The following is an 11685-nucleotide window of genomic DNA, read 5'->3' as shown; positions in this document are numbered from 1 at the left end:
TTGGAACTCAAAATTTCATAAAAACAAATATAAAAATTGTTTTTACATACACTTGGGAAAAATGCTATTAAATAATTTTTAAAAGGAGTTATAATTGAGATATGCTGCAAACATGTAATTGGCAGACCATAGGAACATGAGAGAGACTGAAGAATCGAGGATGACACCTAGGTTGCAAGCCTGTGGGACTAGGAAGATGGCGGTTCCCCTTGACAGGAATAAAGAAGTTAGGAGAGGAGGGGGAGGGTTTAGGGAAGAAGATAATGAGTTCTATTTTGGATATGTTGAGATTAAAATATCTACTGGAATGCAGTTCAAAATGTCTGAAAGGCAGTTGGAGATGAGATATTAGAGGTAGAGATAGGTTAGTCGAGGCTAATTAGATTCAAGAATCTTCAGCATATAGATGGTAATTAAATACATCGGGGTTTCCCTTAGGTCTCCTATCACTTGTCTCCCAAACAATGTATTCCTTTTTTGAGCCATTTAATGAATGGACAAGGAGTAAAAGGTATAATTAATAGGGAAGGGAGCAAAATGATAATGGAGTGTTCAGATGGGGTATTAGGAAGAGTTGAGGATGAGAACTACCCAAAGAAGAGTAGGACATGAACAACAAGGAAGAGGACAAGGTTGATCAGTGAAACAAGGTACACAATACACAGAAGCAAGCAAGCATAGTTTCTTAATGTTCCATAAACCCAGAGATACCAGTTTTGGGGCCAAGAACTCACATTTGATTAAAAAAAAACTATTGGGGAAACTGGAAAGTAGGCTGGCAGAGACCAGATAGAGAGCAATATCTCACTAAGATAAACTCCAAATGTGCATTTGACTTAGGGTGAAACAGAGATCTCTTTCCTGGCTAAAGAGCAAGCAAACCTGTGGTTACTTACAGACCACAGCACAGGCCGGGGAAGGGCAGAATGTGCCTCTCCTTAAATCGTACCTTGTGGAACCCCCAGAAGCTTGGGACAGTGTACCCTAGAAGCAGTGCCCCACTTTGAGAAGGAGTTAAAAGTCAAGAAATAGGCTGGCAAAATGAGAAGACAGAAAAAGATGCTGACCCTGGAAAATTTCTATGGTAACAAGGAAGATCAAAATACACCCTCAGGAGAAGATAACAAAGTCAAAACTCCTATATCCAAAGCTTCCAAGAAAAATATGAATTGGTCTCAGGCCACAGAAGCACTCAAAAAGGACTTTGAAGATAAGGTAAGAGAGGTAGAGGAAAAAATGGAAAGAGAAATGAGAGTGATGCAGGAAAGTCATGAAAGAAGCCAAAAGCTTGAAAAGCCAAAAGGAAAAAGAGATACAAAAGCTCTCTGAGGAAAATAATTGTTTAAAAATTAGGATTGAGCAAATGGAAGCTAATGACTTTATAAGAAATCAAGACACAATAAAGCAATCCAAATGAATGAAAAAAAAAGAGGGCAGTGTGAAATATCTCTTTGGAAAAACAGCTGACCTAGAAAATAGATCCAAGAGAGATAATCTGAAAAGCATTGGACTACCTGAAAACCAAGATCAAAAAAAAAAAAAGAGCTTAGATATCATCTTCCAAGAAACAGTCAGGGGAAATTGCCCTGATATTCTAGAAAAAAGAAGGTAAAATAGAAATTGAAAGAATCCATTGATAACCTCCTGAAAGAGATCACAAAATGAAAACTTCCAGGAATGTTATAGCAAAATTTCAGAGCTTCCAGGTCAAGAAGAAAATATTGCAAGCAGCCAGAAAGAAACAATTAAAGTACTGTGAAGCCCCAGTCAGGCTAACACAAGATCTAGCAGCTTCTACATTAAAGGATCAGAGTGCATGGAATATGATATTCCAGAGGGCAAAGGAACTGAGATTACAACCAAGAATCACCTACCCAGAAAAATTGTGTATAATCTTCTAGGGGAAAAAATGGGAATTCAATGAAAGAAATGACCTTCAGGCATTTGTGATGAAAAGACCTGAACTGAATAGAAAATTTGACTTTCAAATACAGGACCCTAGAGAAGCATAAAAAAGTAAACAGGAAAAAGAAATCATGAGGGATACTAAAAGGTTGAACTGTTTACATTCCTACATGGGAAGATGATATTTCTAACTCATAAGAATTTTCTCATTATTAGTACAGCTGAATGGAGTATACTTAGACAATGGGCATAGGTGTGAGTTGAATAAGAAGAGATGATATCTTCAAAGCATTTAATTTTTTAGTTGTTTTTTTTCCTATGGCATAGTTGGGTTGCCTAGGGTTGCATAGCTGGTTAGTGTCAGATGTATGGGGACAGATTTGGGCTCAGGTCCTCCTGGATCCAGGGCTAGTGCTTTGTCCACTGCACCACCTACCTGCCCCACATTGATATCTTTTAAAAAATAAAATTAAGGGGAGAGAGGAATGCACTGGGAGAAAGGCACAGGGAGAGGTAGAATGGGGTAAAGTATCTCACATAAAAGAAGAAAGAAAAAGCATATGGATTGGAGGGGAAGATGGGGGAGGTGCAGGGGAGTGAGTGAACCTTACTCTCATCAGAATTGGCTCAAAGAGGGAATAATATACACACTCAATTAGGTATAGTAATATATCTTGCCCTTCAGGAAAGTAGAAGGGGAAGGGGATAAGGGGGTAGGGGTAAAGGAAGGGAGGACAAATTGGGGGAGGAAGCAGTCAGAAGCAAAATACTTTTGAGGAGGGATAAGGTGAAAGAAGATAGAAAATAGAGTAAATATCAAGGGGAAGGAAATAGGATGGAGGGTAATATAGTTAGCAGTAGTAACTGAAAAAAACTTTAAGCAAATTTGTCTATTGATAGGCCTCAGTTCTCAAGCACATAGAGGACTGAGTCAAATTTGTTAAAATGAGAGCCATTCCCCAACTCATAGATGATCAAAAGACATGAAGTTTTCAGATTAAATAATCAAAGTCACCTATAGCCATATGAAAAAAAAATGCTCTAACTCACTATTGATTGGAGAGATTCAGGTCAAAACAATTCTGTGTACTAACTCATACCTACTGGATTGGACAGTAGAGGAAAATGACAAATGTTGTGGGGTATACGGGTAAAATGAGACATTAATACACTCTTGGTAAAGCTGTAAACTGATTCAAACATTCTGTAGAGAAATTTGGAACTATGGCCAAGGGCCTATAAAACCATGAATACTCTTCGACCTAGCAATACCACTACTAGGTTGGTTTCCTATAAGAGATTTTTTTAAAAGTTGAATTCAAAATTGAGGTGATGCCTATTACTTGGGGGAAGGCTGAACAAATTGTGGGGTGAGATTAGGATGGAACACTATTGTGGTGTAAGAAATGATGAGCAGGATGCTTATCAGAAGGACTTAGGAAAAATGTAATACATCTACAGAGGAAGAACTGATGGTAGCTGAATACAAATTGAAGTACAATTTTTTTGTTAGTTCTTTCTAAAGTTTTTTTGTCTGTTTTCTTTCACAACTTGAGTAATGTGGAAATGTTTTGCATGACTGCACATGTATAACATATTGAATTGCTTGAGTTCTTAAGGGGGTGGGGAGGGAGGGAGGAAGAGAATTTGGAAAACAAAGTTTTAAAAATCAATGTAAGGAGGGACAGCTAGGTGGCGCAGTGGATAAAGCACCAGCCCTGGATTCAGGAGTACCTGAGTTCAAATCCGGCCTCAGACACTTGACACTTACTAGCTGTGTGACCCTGGGCAAGTCACTTGACCCCCATTGCCCTGCAAAAAAACAAAACAAACAAAACAAACAAACAAAAATCAATGTAAGGGGGGCAGCTAGGTGGCGCAGTAGATAAAGCACCGGCCCTGGATTCAGAAGGACCTGAGTTCAAATATGGCCTCAGACACTTGACACTAGCTGTGTGACCCTGGGCAAGTCACTTAACCCTCATTGTCCCACCCCCCCCCCCAAATCAATGTGAAAATTTCTTTATACATGTAACTTGAGGAAAAAAATCTAAATAAATAAATAAATTTGAAATAAAAAAAGAAAAATATATCTAGAGCAAATTGCTATGGGAATGGAAATCTTGATTCTTATGTTAACTTTTGGCAGCATAGGAAGTACTATTTGATGTTTCTTGTGATTTAAATGTTAATGGTCATCAACTGGATTTGACCACAGTATAAGTTTCTCATGTAAGAGTTGTTTTCCTTGTGATTCTGTTTTGAATTCATTAAGAAACATTATCATATCTGTAGCAAAAGCTAACTTCCAAAGCTATTCAGCATTCAATAATAGTGGTTAAGGGTAGATCTCATTCAGAAAAATTTCATTCTCAACCCTGGGATAAAAAAAATACCATATTAAAACATTTTCCCCCTCTTCTTTTGTTTTGATATTAAAGGTATGCCCTGATAATTTAAAAAAACAACAATGACAGTTGTAGTGTGGTGATACATGTGACCCCCAAAAAGCAGTCTGTCAGGTTATAATTGTGTCACTGCAATGTGGAGTATGACAAGCAGCAGTGAGAAGTGATGAGAGCCATAAATACTCAACTCTGAAATAGTTTGAAAGTAGCTATAACAATATGGAAATTGAAGACTGTGGCTGTGTTACAATAAAAATTTATTTATGGACACTGAAATTTTAATTTCATATAATTTTCATGTCTTTTTCCTTTTTCAACCACTTAACAATGTAAGAAAAAACCCATTGTCTTGCTATACCAAAACAGGCAATAGGCCAGAATTGGCTTACAGGACATAGTTAGCCAACTCCTGACTTAGACATTAAGTTTAATGATATATCATAAACAAATTAAAGGAGCAAATCTATGGATGGAGAAGAGTTCATGTCTAAACAAGAGATAGAGATGGTCACAGAAGATAAAATGGACAATTTTGAATATATAAAATTTTAAAGTTTTTTGCACAAACAAAACCAGCTAAAATTAAAAGAGAACCAAGTAAAGGAGAAAAACATTGTTGAAGCTAGTTTCTCTGAAGAAGGTCCCATTTGTAAGCTATATAGAGAAATGAATCAAGCGATTAATAGCCATATGGGAAAAAGCAACTCTAAGGTTTTACTTCATACCCATCAGAATGACAAAATTGACCCAAAAAAAACTAATGACAAATGCTTGATGGGCCATGGAAAAAGAAAATGGGTACCTTAATGTACTGTTGGTGAAGGTGTGAAGTGGTCCAGTTATTCTGGAACAATTTGGAAATATGGCCAAAAAGCTATAAAATTGCATATCCCTTTTGATCCAGCAGTATGATACTAAATGTATACCTCAGAGAGATTTTTTTAAAAGAGGAAAAGAACCTATGTGTACAAAAATATTTGTAGCAAGATCCATCCCCAGGCAGGCTGCACCAAAGAAACTTACCCCCGAACCTCCAAATCAGTTAAAGTGCTGGTGTCTTCTGGTGAGAGGGCTTAATGGCTGGGCAGGGGTAGGGATGGGGAGTCTACAGGGGTATATGTAGGAGCTAAGAGGGGATTTGGATGTCCTACCCCAGCGGGGAACCAGGAAGAAACCTTGAGTGGTGGCAGCCCAAGTCAGGGAGGGGTGCAGGCTTGTAGGAGCTAACAACCAACAGCACACAAAGTTTTGCTGCCTGGTTAATTAGCAAGTTGGCCTGGGATTATATACAGACCAGAAAAAGGCCAGGTGAGTGAAGAAACTGCCCCTCATTAAATTATAACACCTGGTACCCCCTGAAGCTTGGGACAGTATAACCTGATAGCAGGACTCCACACTAAGAAGGAGTTAAAACAAGTAAAAGACGGGCAAGATGAGCAGGCAGAGAAAGTTATGAACCATAGAAAGCTTCTTTAGTGACAAGGAAGATCGAGGGGCACCCTCAGAAGAGGATAGCAACATCAGGGCCCCTACATCTAAAGCTTCCAAGAAAAATATGAATTGGTCTCAGGCCATAGGGGTGCTCAAAAAGGACTTTGAAGATAAAGTTAGAGAGGTAGAGGAAAAAATGGAAAGAGAAATGAGGGTGATGAAGGAAAGTCATGAGAAAAAAGTCAACAGCTTGAAAAGCCAAATGGAAAATGAGATACAAAAGTTCTCTGATGAAAATAATTGCCTAAGAATTAGGATTGAACAAATGGAAGCCAGTTACTTTATGAGAAACCAAGACACAATAAAGCAAATCCAAATGAATAAAAAAATAGAGGGCAATGTGAAATATCTTCTTGGAAAAATATTTATAGCAGCTGTGTTTGTGGTGGCAAATAAACTGGGGAATAGCAGAACAAATTATGGTATGTGAATGTAATGGAACACTATTGTGCAGTAAGAAAATAATGAAGGGAATGGTTTTAGAGAAGCCTGAGAAAAATTTTATGAATTGATGAAGAGTGAAGTGCGCATAATCAGGATGACAACCTATATCATAACAATAATATCATGAGGACAAACAACTTTGAAAGATTTGGAAGACTGACCAACAATGAACAACCACAATTCTGGAGTAAACATACAACCTACCTCAAAATAGAGATGATGGACCCAGTGCAGATTGAAGCTGATGGTTTGTGTTGTTTTGTTTTTTCGACATAGCCAATTTGGGACTTTGTTTTTGCTTGTGTAGGGAAAGGGCTCTAAATGTAATGAGGTCCCATGGGTGGTGAAGGCTGTCATTAAGTGCTGTGAAGGGAAGCAGAATCAACATCTCTACCATTTTCTCTCCTCACCCTCCTTCCAAGGGAGACTTTAATTCCTGCTATTAGGAGAAGCAGGATGTTGGGGCTAGAGGTCTCCAAAAGGGAATGCTGGACTAGAAATATGTCTGATAGATATATAGAAATAGAAACAAATCTCCCTTAAGTATTATTAATATATGGGAAGTGATCAGGTTCAAGCTAACTTCTGATTGCTTTATCATTATTGGAGGGAAGGTTAACCCAAGTCTTAGATCTAATAGAAATTCCACAATGAACACAGTAGCAAATAAGCCCGTCATAGCAACACAAAAATTAGAGCGTATATACACAGGAGGATATATATTAGATAATATAGAATAGAGGAGCTCTCCCATTAGGAGCAAAGGAAGAGGGGGAGGGGGGAGTGGAGAGGGGAGGGGGTCTTAGATCTCACCCAAGGGAAACTCTTAAAGTCTCTATTGTAGCTGCCTGGGAATAGGGACATGTGAACGGAGACTTCCAGCTCTTCTCATGTCTTCCCTGATGTGGTTAGGTATTTCTCCTCCCCTTCTGGGTTAAATTTCTTGAGAAGATCATTAACAACAGATGCTTCCACTTCTTTTCCTCTCACTTGGTTTTAAACCCTCTGCAATCTGCCTTCCCACCTCAACATTCTAGTGAAATTGTTTTTTTCCCCAAGTTCTCTCAGGAAAGCTATATGGTTGTGAATTATAGGACATTGGTATCTCAATTCAATTTAATTTGAAGAATTTCTTAAGTTCCTACTATGCTTCAGACACTGTGCTAGGCTCTGGCCTATAAAGATAAAAATGAAAATCCTTGTGCTCAAGAAACTTGCATCCCACTATAGGGGAAATAACGTATCTAGATAAGTAAATTCAAAACACATATATGTAACATGGGTGATTGGCCCTACTCTCTCAGGGATAGACCTGCTACATTTTACCCCCTATAGCATTTTCCAGTACTTTGAAGGGATTGAGAAGTATTTTTTTCTCTGTCATCAGTTAAAACCCCACTGGCTTTGTTCATTGCTATTTTTAAGGGCCCAATGACTAAGAGCCCAGTTCCATTTAACATCAGACTGGCTTGTATAAAGGGCAAATTACTTCAGAGATAAAACAAGAACATCTCCCTTAACACCCTGGAAACACAACCCTCTCCTCCACCCCTTACCCATCTGCTGGGGGTGGGGCAAGGAGGAGAGGAGCAAGTAGGTTCAGAGTTTAGCTCAGTTCCTACATACCTTTAATTTCATTAAATTCAAGTCTAAAACCCTAAGTATTGGCTTCGATTGAGATGGATGATTACAATATTCTGCCTAGATTTCTAGACCCCTGAGTACCCATGCCTCCTGCTTCTAGGCCAAATTAGAGAGTCCATTCCCTGTACCCAGAATGGAAAAGAGTAAGTGAAAAGGCCAAGGACTGAGCTCTGTTCCTTAGGGTAATATAGCCCAGGTACTGTGATGGGGTGGGTTGGGAAGGAAAAGAAGTGCTAGGATCCTACCTGGTTGGTGCCTGGTCTCAAGACTCATTTTCACCCTCACTTGTGAAGGCAACAAAAACCTACCATGAATGCTGAATCAGGCAGTTTTTAAAGATGCCAAAAGTTCTGGCTAATCACTCATTAGACAAAGGTTCTTCCAACTGTAGAGCAGGCCAATACAGGATGTTCATGCATGTTCTAGTCCTCACTGTATTCTCCTGGAAACAGGTCCCTAGCATCTACACATGGACGATGCCACCTTAGTGTAACTAATGGTTCCTCCCCATTATATATGCAAACTAATTAAAAGGATATTCAATGGTGGGCAAACACTAATAATTGGAGGGATCAGGAAAAATGTCTTGTAGGAGATGGCACTTGAACTATGGATTCCAAGAGGTAGAAAGGATTCAGGCATGGCTGATGGTCTATGTGAAAACACAGAGGCAGCAATGCACGTTAGATACAAGGAACTAAAAGTCAGCCTGATTGGCTGGAATGTAGAGTGGATGAAGGGAATAAGGTGAAATTACCTTAGAAAGACAGTTAGAGCCAGATTGAGAAAGGATTTAAATGGCAGAGGAGTTTGAATTAGAAGCAATAGGAAACCCCTGGGGCTTCTTGAGGAGGGGATTGGCATGGCCACACCTGTTCTTTAGTAATACCAATTTTGTTTCTACTTTTGTGAAGGATGGTTTGGATGGGGGAGAGACTACAGGCAGGGGGACCAATTAGGAGGTGATTATAATTGTCCAGGCAAGAGGCAATGAGGTTCAGAAATAGTGTATCAGTTGTATGAGTGGAGCAAAGTGAGTAGATGCAAGAAATATCAAGGTGGAATCTATAAGACTGGGCAACTGATAGATGTTAGGGGTAAGGTAGATTGCAGAGTCAGTGATAACTTCAAGGATGTGAACCTGGGTGCCTGGAAGGATGATAGTGTCCTCGACAGAAATAGGGAAGTTAGGAGGAGGGTTGGGATTAAGAGGAAAGATAATGAGTTTGATTTGAGACATATTTAAGATCCATATGGAACATCTAAGTGGAGATGCCCTGTAGAAAGATAGTGATGCAGGGCTGGAGCTCAAGAGACATATAAGATGGATAGTAGTAGTTCTTGGATCTATCAGCATGGATGTAAATAGTTGAACTTATGTAAGCTAAAACCATCAAAGTGCAGAGAGGACAAAGGACAAGAATGGTGGGATACATTATTGGGCTGGGCATAGATGGTAGTTCTATAAATCAGAAAGAGTGGTGGTCTCCTGGCAATTTTTCTTTTCTTTTCTTTAGAAAATGATCCAAAGGTCAATGAAAATACTTATGATTGCTGTAAGTAGGTTGCAGCATCTTACCAACTCCCAGAATCCCAAAGGAAGCATGGTACAGTTGAAAGGAGTGCTAACTCAAGAAATCTGAGTTCAAATCCTGTCTCTGCCTCATTACTATCTGGAGAAACCTTGGACAAGTCACTTACCTGCTCTGGGACGAAGTTTTATCATCTCTAAAATCAGTGGGTTGGACTAGAGCACCTCTAAGATTTGTTCCTTCCAGCTCGAAATTTGAGATCTTGTTAGGTAAATAACAACATTCATGATATAGATGGCAAAAAAAGAAGTGGACAAATCATGTGACAATGAGGGATGCCAGACAGCGTTTTTAAAAAATTAGCAGACAAAGTTTAATGTGGTCTCATGCACCTAAGGGAGGTGGTGACTGATTTGGAGCATGGTTGGTCTATGCAAATAAATCTTCTATTTGGAATTAGAACACAGTAGGGTCATAGAGTCTCAGTCCCCTTTCTGCCAGAGGTTCTTTTAAGACCTGTAAAAACCATAAGCAAAATTGAAGCGTGTGGCCTTCTTTTGAGCTTCTGGGTAGATGTGGTTTACTAAATTGGTCAATTCTTTGAGGGCTGCATCCATCTACGTTTAGATCTGCAGCTTGCTTAAGGGCATGGTTCTGCAGGAGAACTCTTCCAACTCAGTAGTGTTGGCCATTATTGGTGGTGAAGACCTACAGGAGGAATGGGCACAATATGGCTCTATCTTCGCTACTCTACTGAAACTAAATTTTCAAAGGTCAGCAAAGATCAAATTGCCAAATTGAATCCATTCTTTTAAGTTGTCATTTTTCTTAAGATTTATGTAGCCTTTGACAAAGTAGGAACTGAATAGGTTTGTTAAATGGAATTTGTAATTATATTAGAGTATTATTATTAAAAATTTAGAATATAAGGACATGTGATATTAATTATTAGACTTATTAAAGGGTCATCATTTGTTATTATTAGAATACTATGGCATGGATCTCAAGAACAAAGTCAAGATTTTTGCTATTAGATACTATTAATTTTTTTTTTTGTGAGGCAATTGGGGTTAAGTGACTTGCCCAGAGTCACACAGCTAGTAAGTGTTAAGTGTCTGAGGCTGGGTTTGAACTCAGGTACTCCTGACTCCAGGGCCGGTGTTTTATCCACTGCACCACCTAGCTGCCCCTATTCTATTCTATTCTTTTTTTTTTTTTTTTTTGGTGAGGCAATTGGGGTAAGTGACCTGCCCAGGGTCACACAGCTGGTAAGTGTCAAGTGTCTGAGGCTGGCTTTGAACTCGGGTCCTCCTGAATCCAGGGCCGGTGCTCTATCCACTGTGCCACCCAGCTGCCCCTATTCATTTTTAAGAATGACAGAAGATGGTGGAGGAAAGGCTGTGGCTCTCTGTGCTCCCGGCAAATTCATCCACATACCTCCAAAAAAAAAATACCATAAGAATGACACACATAGTTGTGAAAAGATCCAACCATTCTGGAGAGCAATTTGGAACTATGCCCAAAGGGCCAAAAAACTGCATACCCTTTGATCCAGCAATACAGCTGCTAAGGTTATATCCCAAAGGCATCCCCCAAAAGAGAAAAAGACCTATTTGTACAAAAATATTTATAGCAGCTCTTTTGGTGGTGACTAAGAATTGGAAATCAAAGGAACGATCGTCAATTGGGGAATGGCTAAACAAGCTGTGGTATTTATGGTGATGGAATATTATTGTGCTATAAGAAATGACAAGCTGGATGACTTCAGAAACGCCTGGAAAGACTTGTATGAACTGATGTAGAGTGAAGTGAGCAGAACCAAGAGAACACTGTGCACAGATAGCACAGTGATGAAGAACTGTGAATGACTTGACTAATTCTCAGCAAGACAATCCCAAAGGACTACTGATAAAACGTACTATTCACCTCCAAAGAAAGAACTGATATTGATGGAACACAGACTGAAGCATGCTTTTTTCACTTTCTTTTATCTTTTTCTTTTAATGAAGTTTCCTTGTACAAAATGACAAATATGGTAATGTTTTACATGTATACATGTATAAGCCATATCTAATTGCTTGCCGACTCAGGGAGGAGGGGAGGGGAGGGAGGGAAGGATAAAAATTGGGACCCCAAACTATTATTAGAAATGTTAACTATGTATTAGAAATGTTAGCTATAGCAATAAGAGAAGAAAAAGAAATTAAAGAAATTAGAATAGGCAATGAGGAAACAAAACTATGATTCTTTACAGATGATAT

The sequence above is a fragment of the Dromiciops gliroides genome, chromosome 2 (genome assembly GCF_019393635.1).
Source record: "Dromiciops gliroides isolate mDroGli1 chromosome 2, mDroGli1.pri, whole genome shotgun sequence".
Taxonomy (NCBI): Eukaryota; Metazoa; Chordata; class Mammalia; order Microbiotheria; family Microbiotheriidae; genus Dromiciops; species Dromiciops gliroides.
Note: the sequence above shows the minus strand (reverse complement) of the source record.